Below are 23,600 nucleotides of genomic sequence, written 5' to 3'. Positions count from 1 at the left end.
AGGGCTTTCATAATAGTCCCAGTATCTTTCACCAATGCATGGCGAACTGCTTAAAAGGCTTCAGCCAGCCACACCAGCTGGTCCAGTATGTGGACGACCTGTTGTTGTTCACAGACAGCAGTGAGGAACATGGTCCACTGCTGGCCGAACTGCTGGTCTTACTGAAGGAAGGAGGTTTTAAAGTTAACCCCAAGAAAGCCCAGATAGGTCTAGGAGAGGTAAAATTCCTGGACCTGACGATAAGGGCAGGAGAAAGGGCCATTGATGAGGCTAGAAGAAAGGCAGTGCAGGAACTCCCTGTCCCTAGGGATGTGTCGGGGGTAAGGTCTTTCCTGGGAATCACTGGCTACTGTAGGGACTTCATCGAGGACTATGCAGCCACTGCCGCCCCTCTGCTCAGACTCCTACACAAGGGGGTCGAGTGGGAATGGGACAAGGGCTGTGAGGCAGCATTTGTCCGTCTTAAGAGAGACCTGCAGGTAGCACCAGCCCTAGGGGCAATTGATGGGGGTGAGGAATTCTTCCTGGAGGTGGCAGCCAGTGGTGACAGTTTAAGTGCAGTGTTGCTCCAGGAGCAAAACGGTCAGCTGAGACCAGTCGTGTACTCCTCCAGGGTCCTCACGGAGGTAGAAAAGGGATACTCCAATTGTGAGAGGCACTTGCTTGCCACCCACTGGGCAGTAAAGAGAGCTCAGATCTTTACCGGAATATCCCCCATTACACTCCTCACCCATCATACCCCGACGCAGATGCTGTTGGACGGGAGGATTAAGGACGGGACAGTGAGCAGTGCTAGAATCACTCGCTGGACCCTCCTCCTCTCCCAAATGACTTTAAAGGTCAAGGGCCTCTGCGAGCCCAAGCTCGCAGCAAATTTAATCTATCCAGGGCAGCCGCATCGATGCTCTGTGGAGGGAGTATGGGACATTAACTTTGGATTTCGGGCAGGGATACACCCCACAGGCCGCGAGATCTATGTTGTTGGCTCCAGTTCAGTGTCCGCGGGTACAAGACTCACGGGCTGCGGAGTTTGGGATCCCAAGGCAGGAATTGCCTTGGCTCTTAAACTCCCATGCACCCTGAGCGCCCAGCAGGCAGAACTCTCGGCGGTGATGTATGTGGTCACCCACCCCGAGGAATTCCCTACCCCATACACGATTTGCTCGGACAGCATGTTCACTTGCAATTCATGTACAGAGTATCTGGCGATTTGGTCACGCCGGGGGTACACCTCTGCGGATGGGAAGCCCCTTGTGACCAAACCCCTGCTAGAAAAGATCGTGGCTGCAGTGGGAGAAACCGGGGATGTATATATCCATAAGGTAAAGGCCCACTCCAAAACTGAGCCACGGGGGGAAGGTAACCAGCAGGCAGGCCTGCTGGCAAGGGAAGGTGCTCGCACAGGTCGCCCATGGGACCCATATGAGGCAGGCAGGATAGCAGCAGCAAGAAGCAAGCCAGGGACACAAGGGAGCGTAGGGGCAGCTGTGGCCCCGGACCTTAAAGTAGTCCAGATGCAGGATCTGGTCCTGAAGGCTGCCTTGGCTGCTATCAAAAGGGGGGAAAAGGCAGAGGGCCCATACAGTGCTGTAGATATTGCTGTGCGGGAAGGCATGTTGTTTAAAGGGGACAAATGGGTAGTGCCGCCACAACACCGGAGGGAATTCCTTCAGCTGGCCCATGAGGGTCCAGGTGCGGGACACCCTGGGCCAGAATCTACCTGGCAACGGGTAGAAAAGGCAGGGTGGTGGCCAGGCCTCCGGGAAGACGTTCGCAACTTCTGTGCGGGCTGTCTGGTTTGCGCTGCAAACCATCCAGACCCTCAGAAAAGGAAGGCGTCTATAGGACACGTCAGGCGGGTAGAGGGACCATGGCAGTCGATCCAGGTCGACTACATCGGACCCCTACCGGCCGCCCAGGGAGGTTATAAATACTGCCTTGTCCTGGTGGATGTGTTTTCCAAGTGGGTGGAAGCCTTCCCTTACCGAACAGCTACCGCGGTGGGGACTGCAAAAATCCTGGTGAGGGAGGTGTTCTCTCGGTGGGGTCTACCTCAAATCGTGGAGTCCAACCGAGGAAGCCACTTCACCGGCCAGGTGATGCAGGCCACCCTAAAGGTGCTGGGGATAAGAGCCAAATGGCATGTCGCCTACAACCCTCAGTCCTCAGGCCCCGTAGAACGCCTGAACCGGACCCTAAAGGAAAGGCTGCGCAAGGAGACGGGAGACTCACCGAACAAGTGGGTGGAGGTCTTACCGTTGGTCCTCATGGGAATCCGGGCCAGTCAGTCAAAGAGCACAGGGTACTCACCCCATGAGCTGATGACGGGCCGGATCATGAGAACCCCAGTGCATGTGTTGGTGCCGGTTCTCACCGAAGGGCAGCTCCGAGAGGTGAACCGGGACCGGTTTGTCAGGAACCTGTTTGAACACCTGAAACAGATTCACTGGCAGGCTGCTAGTAACATGGGCAGACAGCATCAGAGTAACCGATTGCTGCTAGAACCCAGCAAACACCACGAATGGGAGATAGGGGACCAGGTAATGGTGAGGAACTATGCTCGGGTCGGGGTTTTTGAAGCATTATATATGGGACCATACAGCATAGTCGACAAGGCTAGCCCTATGGTCTATGCGGTTCGACTGCCTCGCCGGGTGAAGTGGTATCACATTAATCAGTGTAAATTGTTTGACCCCAAAAGAGGTAAAAAACAGAGGGGACGAGCAAGGGAAGGGAATCAGGCACTGGGGGAAGAACAGGCCCCGGTGGATTTGGAGGCTCCGGAGGAGGCAGCGGGCCCCGAAGCTCTACAGCCGGGGCTGGTTCACTGCTCCTGTAAGGCTATCCCACCACTGGGTAGAGGTTCCCAGCCCACTAACAGAAGTAGGGAGAAAGGCTCTACCATTAGCAAGGTCCAAGGGGAAGCTGAACCTCCCATGGTGGATCAGCTGGGGCTAGCCCAAGAGGTGGAGGAGATGGCACTGCAGCCCATAACGTGGGACTCTGCACCGACAGTAAGGAGGAGTAACAGAGTGCCACAGCCCAGGGCGCCGTGGTCCCCTGTTTACTTAGCCCCCCGCCCCAGACTAATACGGCGAAAGACAACAGGGAGGGTGCTCTGTTGTGCTAGCAAGGGTCTCCCACCGATCATCCGGGGCTTGGGACGGCCTTGGAGGGCAGCACAAGACTCATTTAGGGGGACCATACGAGCCCCTCAGCGGAGGACATCCTGGTCCCCAGGGTACGGTCAGCCAAGTGGTCGACGACGCCTGTACAGTGACAGGATGTAGCCTGGCCACCCAGGGACGGGTGGCGGTGTATATATTTTCACTTCCTGTTTTATTACTTTGTGTTGTGAGTATATGTGTTTAGGTAAGTCAGTGACGGTTGGGTACAGCATTTTTGTGTTTGGAACATGTTAAGTGGGCCGAGCCTGGAGAGGTCTCTCAAGGCAAGGCCATGTTCTTCTTGCCTTTCAGATGTCAACACCTCCCTACTGGACGTTAGTGATGCTGGTATCGCTAAGGATCTGCACCGGGCACCGAGGGGACACCGAGGACTCCCTAGTTTTCGGATGCTCCGGGGGCAGAGCGCCGACAGTGACCACAGGAGAAGGGACTCTGGCGGCGGATGGCCAGGTCACCTACTCCCATGAGGGGAAATGGCCTGGGTGGTTGGGATCGAACTCCACCAAGTACTCCAACCATAAGGACTTTACCTACGGAGAGACCTCCATCCCCTGCCCGGAGATCACTGTGGCCACTTCCAGAGTGAGAGTGACAGAAGGCAGGAAGGTATGCCTAACTTGCCGAGGGGACATACCTCTGGGACGGTGGTGGTGGCTCAGAAAGCTCAAGAGGGAAATGAGAGACCGACACTCGGACTGGGAACGTCTGGATAATGATACCTACCGAACCATCATGGGGTCATCCGGCGGGGTAACGGTGTGCTGGGAGAAATGGTGGGCGTACGACCAAGGAATTTATTTGTGTATGTGGGGATCCACTCGCGTGTGTTCAGAGGGGGTCTCCATTGCTTTTTATAGGTGGTGGCAGGATGTCGGGGATGGGGTGGTATGGGATCGCAGCGGGGAGGCGTGTGTGATCCCTAATCCCCGGGTACCAGTAAATGCCACTGAACTTGTAGTTCGGGAAAGGAAGCCCCCACCCACGGCCAAGCCCACCGTCCCACACGAGTGCCCGACAACAACCAGGGGGCCGGGGAATGGTTTAGTGTTGGTCCCTACCGAGAAACTATTTTATCAGGGGGTACACTACGCAGTGGCATCAGTGGTGCTAAATCTGACAGAAGTCCGCCTACCTACGTGGTGTCCCCGGGAAACCGAGCTGTTATACCAGGCTCTGCTGCGGGAGATGTTCCGGAAGTTCTATGAACTGGACTTCGGGGATGTCAAAGTGACAGACTTGTATAAACAGTGGGATAGGGCCGAACCGGGCAGGCAGAAGCGTGGCACTTTAAATGACATTCTTACGGGGTTTAACACCGGGGCGTCCGCCATAAACAGTTTGGATAACATGCAGCTGGCCCTCCAGATAAATGGGTTAAAGAATCAGCTGCACAAAGTCCTGGGGGACGAGAATACCGGAGTGGGATCCGCGCTCCACCAAGAGGTGGCAATGACAGTTCACTTAAAGGAGATTATTTCTCAATTGGAGGCGCAGGCCAGGGCTGTAAACGCCTTGATTCGGGAGGATAGAAACGCCTCCGATCAAGCCGCCCAAAATGAGGTGTGCGTGCTCTATGGGGCCTGGTTGCTGGGAGAGGGACGGAGTAACCTCGAGGATCTGAGACAGGGACAGGTCCCCTCCTGGATCAGCAACCAGCACTTTGCAGCACTGCACCCTTACGATAATGTTTTGAGTCCTTGCCAACTTCGTGTAGCATCGGAAGCGTACCCGGTACCAGTGGACTGTGGAAAGTCAAATCATACCACCATGGGTGTGGTGGTCAGGATGCCCGTGATGGGGGCGTCCCCACGACCAGCACCCCTGTACCGAGTGGAGAATGTGGGAGTCATTCGTGGAGGGGTGCATGTTCGATTCGAAGAGGTCCCACCTTATGTCACAATGTGGGAGCACACTGTGACAGGTACAGACCTCTCGGGTTGTCGGAGCAGGGGAGCACAGGTAATCCTGTGCCCCCAGCACTTGAACGCTTTTGCAAGGCCACAATGCGGGTTCAGCACTGCTGGGGCAGAGCCTATCAATTGCACAATGGAGGTAATGGCCCCTAACCACATGCCTCCACAGGTAGCATATGTAGGCGGTGGGACTTATTGTGTCACCACAAGTGCCCAAGGGTATGAACACGGACCGGGAAGGTGGTGTCCAATTCCGTACAGCAGCTTTTGCTTTAAACCCAGGGCAGAGGTTCAAGTGGCACACACCAGAATCACACACATCCCTGAACCTTCCACGATTCACCTCACGGTACAAAACAACCTCAGCCATCTACAACAATATGTCGCCCAGTTTGGCTATCCCATTGCCCCACTACCTGAGAAACTTACAGCCCTCCTCCAGGCAGTGGATTTGTCTCAAAAACATTTTTACACCATGGAGCAGAAAGCTGAAATTCTAGCAGGGGAGATTGCCCAGATTAAACCCCCAGCATGGTGGGGTTTGGGAATACGGGCAGACATACCTGCATGGATCCGGGTGGGATCGCATGCCTTAGTAATCGGCCAACTCCTGATTGTAGCTTATCTGCTAGTTACAAGCTGTAAGCTCAGGAGAAAAAGAAAAAGAACGCAGTTCCTCAGGCTACTACACAGCCAGGAGAGCCGTTGCTAAACACTCAAGGCGTGTAAACAAAGCTTGACCGTGACACTCAGGCGGTTTTGTTATTTCCAGGGATGACTGCGTTTTTCATACATGGATCCTGGGGAGTTTGCAGGGCAGGTTTCTTTGTTTTACGTTTGAGACCGAAATGAGACTCAATGTACAATTACTGCTGTAACATTAAGTACATATATGTATGTTGCTGTCGTGTAGTGTAACCTGTTGGATTTCTGTGTTTAGTACCGCGTTAAAAGGAATTACGATATATATTGACGGGATCAGTTTAGAGTTAAACTGGGGAAAGTTGGGCAATTTGGGAGACCTAGGGTTTTCTCACCACCCTGAACTTTGACACACTCGAGTGGTGTCTGACTTTGTCAGATGGGGGATTATGTAGGGGAGGATGAAAACCCCCTCATTTTACCCAGAAGGAAAGGGGCTGTGGGATCAGTCTGTGCTGTGAATTGAAACCGATGGAAGGAAAACTTTGGGACACAAATGGAGACCCCCCCCCACCCCGTGTTTGGACTCATAGGAAAGGGAATTTAATTTGGAACTATCTACCAGAAAATTTGAAATCCTAAAGTGCACATGGAAGAAACTATGAACTTTAATCGAATTTGGGATTTTTTTAAAGGTCTGCAAGAAAAGGGGTGGAGTCAATATCAAAAGGGCCAGTTTGGACATTGGAACTAATCAAATTGTCTGGGAACTGTATACCCTCGAAACTTGCCCCTTGAAAACATTAGCATTTAAACAATGCCACATACATATTCCAACACCTTTTTCATCAGGCATAGAAATATCTGGCTCAGGCCAGACTAGCACAATGGCTACAGGAGGCCAATGCAATCAACACCCACTCAAACCTTGAGTAGGTTAAGATCAGTGGGGAAAAAAACCTAAAAACCTCAAACTGTTGCATTTTTCAAAATCAAAAGTCCACCAATGAGAAGAATCGACTTCAGCAGGAGAGGCGGACTGGATAATCTGGCTATAAAAAAAGGGGTTTCTGACGTAGTGAGGAGAGGAGTGATGATTTTCCCTGCCCTGGTGATTCAACAACCACAACCACAGGCCTCTCGACACGGAAGGAAAACCAGTGTCCGAAGACACTGAAGATAGAAGAAACAAACCACCAGACTGCAGAAGGCACAGTAGTGAGTATAACCTCTGGTCCCCAGAACTCCCAACTCAGTTAGGCCAGGAAAGGTGGGAGGTTGGGCATTGTACTGCTAAACTGGTGTAAAGATTTTCGTTGTGTCCGTTTAGTGGGATTTAGGGGGATTGTTTTGTTGGTGTATTGCTGTTTGTTGAGTTACACCTTGCCAAATAAATTGGAAGCCTAAAGTTCCTCTTGGAATCACCTTGTCTCAGTTCTATTGTATTACAGCTCCTGATCGTGAGTCTTATGTCAGAACAGTGTAAGGGAAGCTAGGAGCACCTCGAAAACGCTCAACTGCGTGTCACAGGCTAGGGAAGAAGGGGTTAGGAGTGTTTGACACTCACAGGTGCCTCACAGGCTAGGCATAAGCTGTGGGGACGCACGAGTCTCAAAACCCCCTTCATAAGCTGTGGACACAGTCTCTCCAGGGGTGCTCTTGCAGCACTCAGGGTACCTCACAGGCCAGGCATAAGCTGTGAGGGCACAAGCCCAGAGAGAGACACCCAAGGCACAACAACAACCCTGTGAAAACCCCTTACAGAACATGGCGACCCAGATGGGACATAAGCAAACAGGAGATGTTAATATAACAGATGAGGTGATAAGAGAGGAAACTAAAATGGAGGAGAGAATTTCCTCATACATTTTTGGCAAGGTGAACCTCACCAAACCTTGGGTACAAGCCCTCACTCGGGCAGAGCGCCCAGTGGATGCTGCTGCTCAGTGGACAGCAGGGAAGGACCACAACCACAAGGTGGAAAAGGCCATCTGGCTTATCTGCCTCACCCGCCAAGTCCGAAAGCTCGACCAGCGGGTGAAGGACTTGGAACAGAGTCTTCAGAAATCAGAGGAGCTCTCTGCTATCCGGGCTGTGGTTGGGGACAACCTGCTGGCCGAATTAGCTGGGGAGCAGCAAAGGAACCGGCAGTTGGAGGAGACCTTCCGAAATAGCCGGGACTATCTTCAGTGTCAGGTCACTGAGGCCAAGGGTAGTGAAGGGTCCCTCCGGGAACAGAACTCTCGGTACACCCAGAAAATTTGGGAACTGGAGAATAAATTAAAAGACATACAGGCAGCCTATAAAGTGGCCAGTAGCAGTGAGTTTGCAGATCACGGTCCCTGCCAGGAGAGGATTAAAACTCTCACCCACGCTCTGTCCCAGGCAAAGGGGATGGTCGCCCTGATAGGACCTGGAGGGTCCACAGGGGACAAAGGAGAGTATTGGGGGGTAGAGGAGAATCCAAAGGCAAGAGACGCCCGACCACCTCCTGAGGCACCGGTGGTTTGTCCGGTGGGGTACCAGGAGGGGCGGGGCACGCAGGTAGTAGCATTCCCAGGGCTGGGGGCAGGACCAATGTGTCCCGCTCAGCAGCAGGGATGTGAGGCTCCAGCCGAGGGTCAGTTAAGGGCTGGATCAGGAGACCAGGCACTGTCTGCTGCACTGGGTTTGGTGGGACAGCCGGAGGTAGAGGGACCAGCGCAGAAAGATCCTGAACCAGGGCGGATGTGCCCGGTCAGGCAGCACAAGTACAGTCCTCCACAGGGAGGTGGCCAAGGTCGGGGAGCGCTGGAGAGCGACTTTATTATTCCCCATGGAGTTCAATCACTCAGGGCCATGGTGGCCCATTTGGCCAAACTCACTCGCAGCGGGGACCCGTCTATCCACTTCATGGAGGTGATGCAGGCAGGGGAAATTAATGGGTGCGACGAGGAAGAGACAGCCAAGCTGCTGCTCTTCTCTCTGGACAGCAAATTGTACCAGGCCCTACCGGCAGAATGCCGGAGGGGACAGCGTACATTAACTGAGGTCCAGAGGGCCGTCCTTGAGGCTATGGGCTTCGATGACGGCAGTCCTTTCGAACGGGTCGAAAGGACAAGGCAGCTCGCAGGGGAAACCCCGCAGGCGTTTGCGGACAGGCTGTGGGTGGTATACCACGCAGCCTGTGGGGAGCTCCTCGACCGGGCGAATCTTTCCGCGGTACAGACTGGCGCTGGCTGAGGATGCTGGTGGCAAACTGCTTGCCCCGGCTCAAGGCCAGGGCAGAATTGTGGTTCGATTCCCGGGACCCCAACCTCACCGAGGAAGCAGTGGTCAGGCAACTGGCACTGGTCCAACGGAATGGAGGAGGGGAGGAGGAGAAAACCTCCAAAGGTCGGGTAAATGAAGTAAAGCCCAACTCGATTCCCAAAAGGGAATGGCACCAGGAGGGTGGCCGCTCGATTGATAAGGAGGGAGTGTGCTACGGGTGCGGGAAAGCTGGGCATTTTAAAAGGGATTGCAGGAGCCCAGCAAAGAGATATAGGGGGAAAAGTCCTTCAGGAGCTGCCCAGAGTGGGGGAAGTGGAGTGAGCTCCTCACTATCCCTTGACCAGATAGTAGCTGCAGTGAGAATGAGAGGTGATCACATTGAAAGATATAAAATTGTGACAGGGCTACACAGGGTAGATGCTGGGAGGATGTTTCCCCGGGCTGGGGACTGTATATCGAGACTATACAGAGGGTCTCTAACGGTTATTTACTGGATTGGGAGGTACTCTGAAATATCGCAGGCTCATTATTTAAACTTTAACCGGCTGGAACATTACAGCAGTTTGAAAATATCGATCACAGGCCTCACACAGGGACTGGGTAAAGAACATGACCCAGTGACATGGGTAAATTCCACCCATAGCTCACACTGAACCCCACAAATGTAACATTCCCCCATTCTCCCCCAACCCTCACTTTCTGCAACCCCCACTGTGTGTACTCCAGGACATACACGCACACACACACACATACACACATACATACAGTGAGAGAGAGAGACACAGTGAGAGAGAGAGAGAGAGAGGCACAATGAAAGACAGTGAGAGAGAGAGACAGTCACAGAGAGAGAGAGACAGTCACAGAGAGGCACAGTGAGAGACAGAAAGACAGCCAGACAGAGAGAGAGACACACACACACAGTCAGAGACAGAGGGGGAGAGAGACAGAGGGGGAGAGAGACAGAGGCAGGGAGAGACAGAGCGGGAGACACACAGAGTGAGAGAGCGAGAGAGAGAGACCGAGACCGAGAGAGAGAGAGAGACCGAGAGAGAGAGACTACAGAGAGAGACTACAGAGAGAGAGAGAGAGATATAGTCACAGTGAGAGAGAGACACACACAGTGAGAGAGAGAGAGAGACAGTGAGAGATAGAGAGACAGACACACAGAGAGGGAGAGACAGTGAGAGGAAGAAAGGGAGAGAGAGAGAGAGACAAACAAAGAGAGAGAGACAGAGATACACACACACACAGAAAGAGAGAGAGACTACAGAGAGAGAGAGAGACACTGAGAGTAAGACAGTGAGAGAGAGAGATACACACAGTGAGAGAGAGAGAGAGACCGTGAGAGAGAGAGAGACTACACAGAGAAACACACACACACACAGACAGAGAGAGAGATGGAGAGGGAGACACAGAGAGGGAGAGAGACACACACAATGAGAGAGAGAGAGACACACAGAGTGAGAGAGAGAGAGAGGCAGAGAGACACAGAATGAAAGAAAGATAGAGAGACACAGTGAGAGAGAGAGAGAGTGAGACCTGTGAGAGGCAGAGAGAGAGGCAGAGTGAGAGAGAGAGAGACACATACAGTGAGAGAGAGAGACACACACACAGACAGAGAGAGATATTGAGAGGGAGACACAGAGAGGGAGAGAGAGACACACACAATGAGAGAGAGAGAGAGAGAGACACAGAGTGAGAGAGGGAGAGGCAGAGAGACACAGAATGAGAGAAAGATAGAGAGAGACACAGTGAGAGAGAGAGAGACAGTGAGAGAGGCAGAGAGAGAGGCAGAGTGAGAGAGAGAGACACACACAGTGAGAGAGAGACACACACACACAGAGACAGAGAGAGAGAGACACACACACAGACAGAGAGGGAGACACACAGAGTGAGAGACAGTGAGAGACAGAGCGAGACCAAGAGAGACCTTGAGAGTGAGCGAGAGAGACCGAGAGACATAGAGAGAGAGAGAGAGACCGAGAGACACAGAGAGAGAGAGACCGAGAGAAGAAAGAGAGAGACCAAGAGAGAGAGAGAGATCGAGAGAGAGCCCGAGAGAGAGACACAGAGAGAGAGAGAGACAGTGAGAGAGAGAGAGAGAGAGAGAGAGCCCGAGAGAGAGAGAGTGAGTGAGAGAGAGAGAGAGAGAGAGACCATGAGAGAGAGAGAGAGTACAGAAAGAGTTGACATTTTTTGAAATAATCAGCTGGAAAACTTGCTTGAATGGTGTGAGAATGAAATGTGGCTGCGATGTGGAGAGAATGGGAGGTGTTTCAGTAAAGAAGCTGAAACAATGAAATTGTGAAGCAATGTCTGACACTGTATCTTGGGAGTGATCATTGTCCTGAAGATAAGAAGGAAAGGAAATGGGAAAAGATAGAAACACATTGTGTTAGCGCAGCTCTTGAATATGTTTATTGAGATCCCAGACTGTGTCCGATGTGTTGGTGTAGTGGTAATGTTCCCAGAGGTGTGATCACACTAATGGCCGAAAGTTCAAAACACACTTTGGGCTCTTGTAAAGCTGAATTATTTTTTTAAAATTCTAAATAAATCTGGTATTAAAAAACAAGGTTAATTCCCCCCTCGGTCTTTCGCTCTATTCCTCTCTTCTCTGGGCTAGAAATTCCATAGCTCTACCGGTACAGAGAGAGGCGGGGAGAGAGAGATAAAGTGATGGAGACAGAGCGAGATAGAGGCAGAGAGAGACACACAGACACACAGAGAGAGAGACACACAGACAGAGATTCAGAGAGACAGAGCAAGAGAGAGAGACAGGGGGACAAAGTGAGATTGAGAGAAAGAGACAAGTAGAGACAGGGGTGAGATTGAGAGAGATTGAGTGGCAGACAGAGGGAAATAGGGAGAGAGAGAGAGAGAAAGTCAATGGAGGAGAGAGGAACACAGAGATAGAGACAGAGGAGACAAGGTGAGAGGGAGAGAGCGAGACAGAGAGAGAGCGAAAGGTACAGAGAGAGAGCGAGAGAGAGGTAGAGATTGTGCGATTGAGTGGCAGAGAGAGAGGGAAATAGGGAGAGAGTCAGAGAGAGATAGCGAGAGAACGCGGGTGGGAGAGCGAGAGGGACAGAGATACAGCGAATGTGAGAGACAGAAACAGAGAGAGACATTGAGAGAAAGTGAGAGAAAGGGACTGAGAGAGACAAAGACACAGGCAGAGTGAGAGACGGCAACAGAGTGACACAAGGGGGGAGAGACAGAGTGAGTCAAAGAGAGAGAGAGAATGAGTGAGAGAGGGAGAGAGACACAGAGACAGAGTGAGAGAGACAGTGATATTTTGAGAGATTGTGAGAAAGAGAGACAGGTAGAGATTGCGAGACTGTGACAAAGTTAAACTATCCCTCCTCGTCCTTCTCAACCTGTCTGCAGCCTTTGACACGGTTGACCATCCATCCTCCTCCAACACCTCTCCACCATCGTCCAGCTGGGTGGGACTGTACTCTTATCGATCTAATCGTAGCCAGAAAATCTCCTGCAATGGCTTCTCTTCCCACTCCCTCATCGTTACCTCTGGTGTCCCCAAAGGATCTGTCCTTGGCCCCTCCTATTTCTCATCAATATACTTCCCCTTAGCGATATCATCCGAAAACACGTAGTCAGTTTCCACATGTACGCTGACGACACCCAGCTCTACCTCACCCTCACTTCTCCCAACCGCTGCTTGGTCTCTAAAGTGTACGACATCCAGTACTGGATGAGCAGAAATTTTCTCCAATTGAATATTGGGAAGACCGAAGCCACAAACTGCGTTCCCTAACCACTGACTCCATCCCTCTCCCTAACATCTGTCTGAGACTGAACCACATTCTTCGCCACATTGGTGTAATATTTCTCGCTTTAACATCTCATCTGAAAGACGACATCTCCGACAGTGCGGCGCTCCCTCAGTACTGCCCCTCCGACAGTGCGGCGCTCCCTCAGTACTGCCCCTCCGACAGTGCGGCGCTCCCTCAGTACTGCCCCTCCGACAGTGCGGCGCTCCCTCAGTACTGCCCCTCCGACAGTGCGGCGCTCCCTCAGTACTGCCCCTCCGACAGTGCGGCGCTCCCTCAGTACCGCCCCTCCGACAGTGCGGCGCTCCCTCAGTATTGCCCCTCCGACAGTGCGGCGCTCCCTCAGTACCGCCCCTCCGACAGTGCGGCGCTCCCTCAGTTCTGCCCCTCCAACAGTGCAGCACTCCCTCAGTACCGCCCCTCCGACAGTGCGGCGCTCCCTCAGTATTGCCCCTCCGACAGTGCGGCGCTCCCTCAGTACTGCCCCTCCGACAGTGCGCCGCTCCCTCAGTACTGCCCCTCCGACAGTGCGGCACTCTCTCAGTACCGCCCCTCCGACATTGTGGCGCTCCCTCAGTACTGCCACTCCGACAGTGCGACGCTCCCTCAGTACTGCCCCTCCGACAGTGCGGCGCTCCCTCAGTACTGCCACTCCGACAGTGCGGCGCTCCCTCAGTACTGCCCCTCCGACAGTGCGGCGCTCCCTCAGTACTGCCACTCCGACAGTGCGGCGCTCCCTCAGTACCATCCCTCCGACAGTGCGACGCTCCCTCAGTACTGCCACTCCGACAGTGCGGCGCTCCCTCAGTACTGCCACTCCGACAGTGCGGCGCTCCCTCAGTACTGCCACTCCGACAGTGCGGCGCTCCCTCAGTACTGCCTCTCCGACAGTGCGGCGCTCCCTCAGTACTGCCACTCCAACAGTGCGACGCTCCCTCAGTACCATCCCTCCGACAGTGCGACGCTCCCTCAGTACTGCCACTCCGACAGTGCGGCGCTCCCTCAGTACTGCCACTCCGACAGTGCGGCGCTCCCTCAGTACTGCCCCTCCGACAGTGCGACGCTCTGACAGTACTGCCCCTCCGACAGTGTGGCGCTCCAACAGTGCGGCGCTCCCTCAGTACTGCCCCCCCGACAGTGCGACGCTCCCTCAGTACTGCCCCTCCGACAGTGCGGCGCTCCCTCAGTACTGCCCCTCCGACAGTGCGACGCTCTGACAGTACTGCCCCTCCGACAGTGCGGCGCTCCCTCAGTACTGCCCCTCCGACAGTGTGGCGCTCCAACAGTGCGGCGCTCCCTCAGTACTGCCCCTCCGACAGTGCGACGCTCCCTCAGTACTGCCCCTCCGACAGTGCGGCTCTCCCTCAGCACTGCACTGGAGTGTCAGCTTAGATTTTTTTTGAGCTCAAGTCTCTGGAGTGGGACTTGAACCCACAACCTTGTGACTCCGAGGCGAGTGTGCTGCCCACTGAGCCACATTTGAGAGTTGGATGTGGGAATCAGCAGGAGGTTTCCCTGCCCATGCTCGACCTGAAGCCACGAGACTTCATGGGGTCCGGAGACAATGTTGAGGACTCCCAGGGCCACTCCCTCCCGACTATACCACTGTGCTGCCACCTCAGGTGGGTCTGTCCTGCCGGTGGGACAGGATATACCCAGGGCTGGTGATGGAGGAGTCTGGGACATTGGCGGAAAGGTATGATTCTGTGAGTATGACTATGTCAGGCTGTGGTTTGACTTGTCTGGGGGACAGCTCCCCCAATTTTGGTACAAATCCCCAGAACTCTCATTCTCTGGACCAATAGTGCAGTGACAACAGCACAGTGCTACCCTTCCCTCAATGGTCTCAGTCCCTTTGTAACATCTGCTTGCTCAGTGTTAGTGTGTGTGAAAAGGCCTAGTCCCGAATAGATCCACAATCTCCATTCTCCCCAGATTGCCGAAGCTGTCAATCCCCGTGCGTGAGCACCAGTGTACAAGGAAGTTACTCGAAGCGACTATGGACCCATTGTCGATTCTGTGTCGGCCTGAACTTTGCATCCCTGTGGCTAACGGATTTGAATGTTGCATGCTGTGTTGCAGGTAGGTCAATGGCAGGCTTCAAAAAGGTGGGGGGCTTGTTGTGTTTGTCAGAGGATGCTGAGAGACTGAGAGCAATGCACTGTTCAGATCAGAAACACGGACATATTCTGCTAAAGGTCACAGGAGCACATTTCACAACTAATGAAAGTTGAGTGTAGAGAGACAGAATTCTGAGAGTCACAGCAACACGGAAACATAGGAACAGGAAGGGGCAATGTAACCTCTCCAGCACCAGCCTGCTCCAGCATTCAGTCGGATCATGGCTGATCTGTACCTTAACCCCAAATACCTGCCTTGGTTCTGTGATCCTCAATACCCTTACCCAACAAAAAGCTGTCAATCCCAATTCTATACATGTGGGAATGCAAGGCAAGTCTATGGAGCCTATGAAAAGCAGAATATTGTATAAAAGGTGAGCGACTAGTGAATGTTGGTATTCAGAGGGATTGGGGTGTCCTTGTACACAAATCACAGAATGTTAACATGCAGCTACAGCAAGCACTCAGGAAGGCAAGGGATATGTTGGGCCAAACTTCCTCTGAGACTCCCCCCTGTCCCAGCCCAAAACTCACATCTTTCTCCAGTTTCTCTTTGATCTCCCCTCTTCATCTCCCCAAGCTCAGCTTGTCCATGAGACCCACTTCCTGCTCCCCTGACACTATTCCAACCAAACTGCTCACCACACAACTTCCTTTTCTGGCTTCCATGTTAGCTGACATTGTTAACGGTTCTCTGTCCTCAGGTACTGTCCCTCTCCTTCAAATCTGCCGTCATCACCGCTGGCCTCAAATAAACCAACCTTGACCCACTGTACATGCTAGGTACCACCCCATCTCCAACCTCCCGTTCCTCTCCAAAGTCCTTGAACGTGTGTCGTCTCCCAAATCCGTGACCTTTCCCAGAACTCCATGGTTGAATCCCTTCAATCCGGTTTTCGCCCCCGCCACAGTACTGAAACGGTTCTCATCAGGTCACAAATGACGTACTTTGTGACAAAGGTAAACTATCCCTCCTCGTCCTCCTGGACCTGTCTGCAGCCTTTGACACGGTTGACCACTCCATCCTCCCCCACCATCGTCCAGCTGGGTGGGACTGCACTCGCCTGGTTCCATTCTAATCTATCTAATCGTAGCCAGAAAATCTCCTGCAATGGCTTCTCTTCCCACTCCCGCATCGTTACCTCTGGTATCCACCAAGGATCTGTCCTTGGCCCCTCCTATTTCTCATCTATATGCTGCCCCTTGGCGATATCCGAAAACACGGAGTCAGTTTCCACATGTACGCTGACGACACCCAGCTCTACCTCTCCACCACTTCCCTCGACCCCTCCTCGGTCTCTAAATTGTCAGATCCAGGACTGGATAAGCAGAAATATTCTCCAATTAGATATTGGGAAGACCGAAGCCATTGTTTTCGGTCCCCGCCACAAACTGCGTTCCCTAGACACTGACTCCATCCCTCTCCCCAACTCCTGTCTCAGGCTGAACCAGACTATTTGCAACTTTGGTGTCATATTTGACTCTGAAATGAGCTTCCGGCCACATATCCGTAGTATAACTATAATCGTCTATTTCCACCTCCATAACATCGCCCACCTCCGCCCTTGCCTCAGCTCATCTGTGACTGAAACCCTCATCCTTGCCTTTGTTACCTCCAGACTTGACTATTCCAACTCACTCCTGGATGGCCTCTCACATTCTACACTACGTAAACTTGAGGTCATCCAAAACTGGGCAGCCCCGTGTCCTAACTCGCACCAAGTCCCGATCACCCATCACCCCCTGTGCTCGCTGCCCCGTGTCCTAACTCGCACCAAGTCCCGATCACCCATCATCCCCTGTGCTCGCTGCCCCGTGTCCTAACTCACACCAAGTCCCGATCACCCATCACCCCCTGTTCCCCGTGTCCTAACTCACACCAAGTCCCGATCACCCATCAACCCTGTGCTCGCTGCCCCGTGTCCTAACTCGCTCCAAGTCTCGATCACCCATCATCCCCTGTGCTCGCTGCCCCGTGTCCTAACTCGCACCAAGTCTCGATCACCCATCATCCCCTGTGCTCGCTGCCCCGTGTCCTAACTCGCACCAAGTCCCAATCACCCATCACCCCTGTGCTCGCTGACCTACATTGGCTCCCGGTTAAACAACGCCTTGATTTCAAAATTCTCATCCTTGTTTACAAATCCCTCCATGGTCTCACCCCACCCTATCTCTGTAATCTCCTTCAGCCCCACAACACACCAAGATCTCTGCGCTCCTCTAATTCTGCCCTCTTGAACATCCCTGATTATAATCGCTCACCTGTCGGTGGCCGTGCCTTCTGTTGCCTGGGCCCCAAGCTCTGGAACTTCCTCCCGAAACCTCCCCGCCTCTCCACCTCTCTTTCCTCCTTTAAGACGCTCCTTAAAACCTACCTCTTTGACCAAGCTTTTGGTCAGCTACTGTCATTTCTTCTTCTCGGTGTCAAAATGTGTCTGTTTTCTCCTCTATTGCTACTGTGAGGCACCTTGGGAGGTTTTGCTCCGTTAAAGGCGCTATATGAATACAAGTTGTTGTTGTTTCTGTTTCATTGCCGGACGGTTGGAGTGTAAGAGTGAGGAAGTCCTGCTACAATTGTACAGGCCTTTGGTGGGACCACACCTGGAGTACTGGGCACAGTTGTGGTCTCCTTTCCTAGGGAAGGATACACTTGCTTCAGAAGGAGTGCACTTGATTGATCCCTGGGATGAGAAACTGAGTAGAGTGGACCTCTATTCTCTGGAGTTTAGAAGAATGAGAGGTGATCTGATTGAAAGAGATATAATTTTTAGAGGGCTTGAGAGGATTAATGCTGAGAGGTGGTTTCCCCTGGCTGAGGAGTCCAGAACAAGGGGTCACAGTCTCACCATCAGGGCTGGACCAATTAGGACTGAGATGAGGAGAAATTTTTTCACTGTGAGGGTGGTGAATGTTTGGAATTCTCTGCCCCAGAGGGCTGTGGAGGCTCAGTCTTTGAGTATATTCAAGACTGCAATTGATAGATGTTTGGGCACGAAGGGAGCCAAGGGATGTGGGGATCGGGCGGGAAGGTGGAGTTGAGGTAGAAGATCAGCCATGATCGTATTGAATGGTGGAGCAGGCTCGAGGGGCCGTATTTAAAAAAAATTAATTCCGAGATGAAGGCTTCGCTGCCCAGGCCGTCATTTATTACCCATCCCCCTAATTGCCCCTTGAGAAGGTGGTGGTGAGCCGCCGCCTTGAACTGCTGCAGTCCGTGTGGTGAAGGTGCTCCCACAGTGCTGTTAGGGAGGGAGTTCCAGGATTGTGACCCAGTGACGATGAAGGAACGGCCGATATATTTCCCAGTCGGGATGGTGTGTGACTGGGAGGGGAATGTGGAGGTGGTGGTCTTCCCATGCGCCTGCTGCCCTTGTCCTTCTAGGTGGTAGAGGTCGTGGATTTGGGAGGTGCTGCCGAAGAAGCCTTGGCGAGTTGCTGCAGTGCATCTTGTAGATGGTACACACTGCAGCCACGGTGCGCCAGTGGTGGAGGGAGTGAGTGTTGAAGGTGGTGGATGGGGAGCCAGTCAAGCGGGCTGCTTTGTCCTGGATGGTGTTGAGCTTCTCGAGTGTTGTTGGAGCTGCACCCATCCAGGCAAGTGGAGAGTATTCTATCACACTCCTGACTTGTGCCTTGTAGATGGTGGATAGGCTTTGGGGAGTCAGGAGGTGAGACACTCACCACAGAATACTCAGCCTCTGACCCGCTCTTGTTACCACAGTATTTTTGTGGCTGGTCCGGTTAAGTTTCTGGTCAATGGTGGACCCCAGGATGTTGATGGTGGGGGATTTGGTGATGGTAAGGCTGTTGAATATCAAGGGGCGATGGTTAGACTCTCGCTTGTTGGAGATGATCATTGTCTGGTACTTGTGTGGGGCGAATGTTACTTTTCACTTATCAGCCTGAGCCTGAATGTCGTCCAGGTCTTGCTGCATGCGGCATGGACTGCTTCACTGACCGACTCTGCTCCTATTGTTTATATTCTTACTTACATTAAAGTCCCAATACACACACAGCCCATTCCCCAATACTGACCATAACATGCTCAGACCCTCCCCAGTCCCAATACACACCATTCCCCAATACTGACCATAACATGCTCAGACCCTCCCCAGTACCCCTACACCCTTCATGCTGGGCAGCTGACGACCAGTTCTGTTACAGCAGCAAAGCCCAACTGGTTACCATGGGCCCAGAGAGATGTTCACTCATTTGTTTATTTCAGATCCTTTCATTAAAAATATTTAATTTGCATGGATTCTGCCATATTATAGATCATGAGTCAATGATAATGTGTCAGCCAATCAGCACTGCCATCAGTCACATGTACCTCTGGTGTTGAGGGTTTGGTTATATCAGCTGTCACTGAGCCTGACATCGCTCACAGCGGGCTGGACCTGGTACTGAGAAGGTTGCAGGTGATCAGAACTCTCTGCATCTCACACAGAGACACCGCCTTTGGAGACTCTGGTAAGCAGTTGGGTATGAATGGGCTTTTACACCAGCTCAGGGGTTTGTCACTTGCTAAGTAGGGATTCAGGTTTGTGTACCTCTTGTCCTGTCCCGATACAGGGCTCAGTAATGGAGGGGGGTCTGCACATGGAGACTGGATCGAGAGACAAGGTATTGATGTTTATCAAGGACATGTAAGGAGGTGGAGCTCAGCTCTGTCTGTAGAGTCCCAGTGAGGGAGAGAGATAGAGCTCACCTCTGTCTGTAGGTTCCCAGTGAGGGAGAGAGATAGAGCTCACCTCTGTGTGTAGGGACCCAGTGAGGGAGAGAGTGAGCTCACCTCTGTCTGTAGGGTCCCAGTGAGGGAAAGAGATAGAGCTCACCTCTGTCTGTAGGGTCCCAGTGAGGGAGAGAGGGAGAGCTCACCTCAGTCTGTAGGGCCCCAGAGAGGGAGAGCTCCCCTTTGTCTGTCGGGTCCCAGTGAGGGAGAGAGATAGAGCTCACCTCTGTCTGTAGGGTCGCAGTGAGGGGCAGAGGGAGAGCTCCCCTCTGCATTGGGAGTGCCAGCCTGGATTTGTTTCTCGAGTCTCTGGAGTGGGACTTGATCCCACCACCTTCCGACTCAGAGGCAAGAGTGCTAGTCACTGAGCCATGGCGGGCAATGTATTCGGGCAGTTTGAGGGCTGTGGTGGGGCGGAATATGGAGTTAATATCGAAAGTCTGTCGGTGTCCCGGTGAGGGAGAGAGGTGGAGCTCACCTCTGTCTGTAGGGTCCCAGTGAGGGAGAGAGGGAGGGCTCACCTCAGTCTGTAGGGTCCCAGTGAAGGAGAGATAGAGCTCACCTCTGTCTGTAGGGTCCCAGTGAGGGAGAGAGGGAGCTCACCTCTGTCTGTAGGGTCCCAGTGAGGGAGAGAGGGAGAGCTCACCTCAGTCTGTAGGGTCCCAGTGAGGGAGAGAGATAGAGCTCACCTCTGACTGTAGGGTCCCAGTGAGGGAGAGAGAGAGAGCTTACCTCTGTCTGTAGGGTCCCAGTGAGGGAGAGAGATAGAGCTCACCTCTGTCTGTAGGGTCCCAGTGAGGGAGAAAGGGAGAGCTCACCTCTGTCTGTAGGGTCCCAGTGAGGGAGAGAGATAGAGCTCACCTCTGTCTGTAGGGTCCCAGTGAGGGAGAGAGATAGAGCTCACCTCTGTCTGTAGAGTCCAGTGAGGGAGAGAGATAGAGCTCACCTCAGTCTGTAGGGTCCCAGTGAGGGAGAGAGATAGAGCTCACCTCTGTCTGTAGGGTCCCAGTGAGGGAGAGAGGGAGAGCTCACCTCTGTCTGTAGGGTCCCAGTGAGGGAGAGAGGGAGAGCTCACCTCTGTCTGTAGGGTCCCAGTGAGGGAGAGAGGGAGAGCTCACCTCTGTCTGTAGGGTCCCAGTGAGGGAGAGAGATAGAGCTCACCTCTGTCTGTAGGGTCCCAGTGAGGGAGAGAGGGAGAGCTCACCTCTGTCTGTAGGGTCCCAGTGAGGGAGAAGGGGAGAGCTCACCTCTGTCTGTCGGGTCCCAGTGAGGGAGAGAGATAGAGTTCACCTCTGTCTGTAGGGTCCCAGTGAGGGAGAGAGATAGAGCTCACCTCTGTCTGTAGGGTCCCAGTAAGGGAGAGAGGGAGAGCTCACCTCTGTCTGTAGGGTCCCAGTGAGGGAGAGAGGTGGAGCTCTCCAATTATAAATTGATATACCCACTGATTCCTTTCCAACTCCCTATTTAAAGTTCCCTCGGACCCCACTATCCCCTCAACTCTCTCCAATAATAATTCCCTGTGTTCACTTCCAGAATATCCCCCAGTACGATGAGGACTCTGCTGCTGATTCTGGGTTACCTGAGTAAGTCATTGTCATTATAAACAAACTGCACCGTGTTTATTTAATGTCTTTATGTAGAGAAACCTCCCAAGGCTCTTCTGGTTTGTGATTTCCATCAGGGCAGTTTTAGGGCTGTGACAGGGATGGAAATCTGAGTGGGGAGGTTCAAACATGGGCGCATTGAAATTCTTACATTCCTATTATTTATACTTTTAATTAGTGATCAGATTTAAAACCTATGGATGTGTGATAGGTATTCCATCATTTCTGTGTGCAGTTTTGGTCTCCATATTACACAAAAAGGATGTAGAGGCACTGGAGCGGGTGCGATAAAGGATTGACAAGATGATACCAGAACTGTTATAACTCCCAGGAAAGACTGAACTGGTGGGGGCTCTTTTCTCTGGAAAGGAGAAGGCTGAAGGGGGGAACCTGATACAGGTCTTTAAAATGATGGCGATAAATGTATCGGAGATGTTTCCACTTATGGGCGAGACGAGATCTCGGGAGCCATCAATATAAGATCGTCACTAATAAATCCAGTGGGGTATTTGGGAAAACTTCTTTACCCAGAGAGTGGTGAGAATGTGGAGCTCGTCACCACACAGAGAGGCTGAGGCGAGAGGCAGAGATTATTCACGGCTGAGCTCGATGAGCACACAGAGGGAAAGGAATAGAAGGAGATGTTGATAGGGTTCGATGTAGATGGGTGGGAAGAGGCTCGTGTGGGACATAAACAGTGTTAGGACCAGCTCGGCAAAATGGCCTCTTTCTGTGCCGTACATACACAATATTACACATACTCTTAATTACTGAACAGATGTAAACATTCAGCATTTGTTATATATCATTAATATTCCCATTACTGATTGATATTATTTATTATGGATTTGTAATGGGCTTTAATATTTGTATTATTGATATTTATTGGGGGAAAATTGCGGATGGAGGCTTCTCACGGGCGGACGCCTCCGACCGGAATTCTTTTTCTGAAAATACCTGGTAGTCCCGGAGGAACGTAGACTTGTGCTCAGTCCAGCGTACGGGAACATGCCTTTCAGGATCGTATGTGTATCCCGGGATCACGCGGGCCTGGACCACCAATCACAATGTCGTATTCTCGTGCATAGTAATGGGAGCTCCGAGCTCAGTTACTGTCAGTGAGAATATCCTGAAAATCAAAGGAAACTCCGACATAAATAAAAAAAACACTTCATTTTTTAAGTTAATATAAACTGCATTAAATTAAATGTTTGAGAGAAAATTTTAGTTTTGTGAATTAAAAAAAAATGTTTTATTAGTGTTCAAAATAAACTTCCCTTCATAGACAGGTTTTTAAATATAAAAATAAGAACAGAAGAAATAGGAGCAGGAGTAGGCCGTCTGGCTCCTCGAGCCTGCTCCGCCATTCAATAAGGTCATGGCTGATCTGATCTTGGCTTCCCTGCCTGCTCCCCATGACCCTTGACTGCCTTATGCCCTTACAAGTAATGACATATATTTTTTTCTTCTGTTTAAAATTCCTATGCTGGTAAAAGTAGGCTATATGTCTGCTTTTACCAGGTGTAAGAGTTTGAAGGACATTCGCTGGGCAAGAGTTGGACAAATAGCTCCCATCTCTGCTCCGCGGATGTCCTTCTCCCGGGGATGCGTTGCACGCTGGGAACCAGCGTTAGCGAAGCCTCTTTGTGTGTGCGCACATCGTACATACCCGGAGAGGCTGCAATTTTTGGTTCATTATGTATTTGTAATATATCTTTAATATTTGTAATATCGATTCATATTTATTATGTATTTGTAATATATCTAATTTTTGAATTATTGATTGATATTATTTATTATGCATTTGTGATAGATATTTAATAGCTGCATAATTGATTGTCAGACTGCTTGTCCCACATCCAGTACTGGATGAGCAGAAATGTTCTCCAATTATATATTGGGAAGACCGAAGCCATTGTCTTTAGTCCCCGCCACAAACTGCGTTCCCTCGCCACTGACTCCACCTCTCTCCCTAACATCTGTCTGAGGCTGAACCACACTGTCCACGACCTTGGTGTTATTTTTGACCCTGAAATGAGCTTTTGACCACATATTCGCAGCGTAACTAAAACCCCCTATTTCCACCTCCGTAACATCGCCCGCCTCCGCTCCTGCCTCAGCTCATCTGCTGCTGAAACCCTCATCCAGGCCTTTGTTACATCTAGACCTGACTACTCCAAAGCACTCCTGGCTGGCCTCCCACATTCTACCCTACGTAAACTTGAGATCATCCAAAGCTCGGCTGCCCGAGTCCTAACTCACACCAAGTCTCGTTCACCCATCACCCCCTGTGCTCGCTGACCTACATTGGCTCCCAGTTAAGGAACGGCTCAATTTCAAAATTCTCATCCTTAT

Source organism: Pristiophorus japonicus, chromosome 1 (genome assembly GCF_044704955.1).
Source record: "Pristiophorus japonicus isolate sPriJap1 chromosome 1, sPriJap1.hap1, whole genome shotgun sequence".
Taxonomy (NCBI): domain Eukaryota; kingdom Metazoa; phylum Chordata; class Chondrichthyes; family Pristiophoridae; genus Pristiophorus; species Pristiophorus japonicus.
The sequence above is the reverse complement of the archived record's forward strand: the minus strand, read 5'-3'. Positions refer to the sequence as shown.